Raw genomic sequence first — 1,293 nt, 5'->3', positions numbered from 1 at the left:
GGATTTAATCCTCACTACTAAAACATTCAAAATTTAAAATATAGGGGCCAGGGAGACAGCTCAGCAGCTTAAGCTTGCACTGCCTGGCAAGTGCAAGGTCATACCCTGGTACCGTAAAAAAAGACAGACAAAAAAAAGAAAGAAAGGGGCCAGGGAGATGGCTCAGTGGAATAAGCGCTTCCCTGGAAAGCGCAAGGGCCTGAGTTCAATCCCCGGTTCCACAAAAAAAAGAAAGAAAGAAAGAAAGAAAGAAAGAAAGAAAGAAAGAAAACCCCCAAATTAAAATACAATATAGTCTGGCTTGGATAATTGTACTGTGGATTTTTGTTGCTGGGACAAAACATCCAACACCTCAAATTAAGGAAGGAAAATTTCATTTAGTTCACAGCTTGTGGAGGTTTCAGTCCGTACTCGGTTGGCTCCATGGCAGAGGACAACAGTTCATGGCAGAGGAAAGCAGCAAAAGCAGCGAGAGCTCAAAGGGAGGCGCAGGAGCAGAGAGCAAGCCTCTTCCCTCCCTTGTATTGTGTGCAGGCGACCTGCACCTGAGCGGGTGTAGCACTCACGCAGAATCCCAGCATTGGACCACAAGTCAATCAAAAACCCTACCAGCTTACCCCAGGACTGCTTGATGCTTTGGGGAGACATCAAGACACAAACCAGAACAGTCAGTAATTTGAACATGGTCTAGGGATTAGGAAGCACTGCTATGGGTGTTAATTCATTATTTTGATGGTTGTGCTGTGGATACATAACAAAATATTGTAGTTGTTAAAAAATATATACACTGATGGGACCGGGGAGGAGATGGCTCAGTGGAATAAACGCTTCCCTGGCAAGCACAATGGCCTGAGTTCAATACCTGATTCTGGAAGGGCGGGGGGAAATCTATCTATCTATCTATCTATCTATCTATCTATCTATCTATCTATCTATCTAATCTTGCAAGATGGTGGGCAAAAAAACTGAGAAGCCAGACACTAAAAAGAAGAAACCCAAAGCCAAAAAGGCTGCTGCCAGTGGTACTGGTAAAAAGGGTAAGCTGAAAGCAAAGAAAGTCCAAGAAGGGCACCGGGGAGATAGCTCAGTAGAATAAGCCTGGCATGTGCAAGGTCCTGAGTTCAATCCCTGGTTCCGCAACAAAAAAAAAAAAAAGTCCAAGCAGGGGCAGCCTCCTCTGGTTGGAGGAATTGGTAGATACTCCCGATCTGCTATGTATTCCAGAAAGGCTTTGTACAAGAGAAAGTTCACAGCTACTAAATCAAAGGTTGAGAAGAAAAAGGAGAGATTTCT

Source organism: Octodon degus, unplaced genomic scaffold (genome assembly GCF_000260255.1).
Source record: "Octodon degus isolate 3935 unplaced genomic scaffold, OctDeg1.0 scaffold00140, whole genome shotgun sequence".
NCBI lineage: Eukaryota > Metazoa > Chordata > Mammalia > Rodentia > Octodontidae > Octodon > Octodon degus.
Note: the sequence above shows the minus strand (reverse complement) of the source record.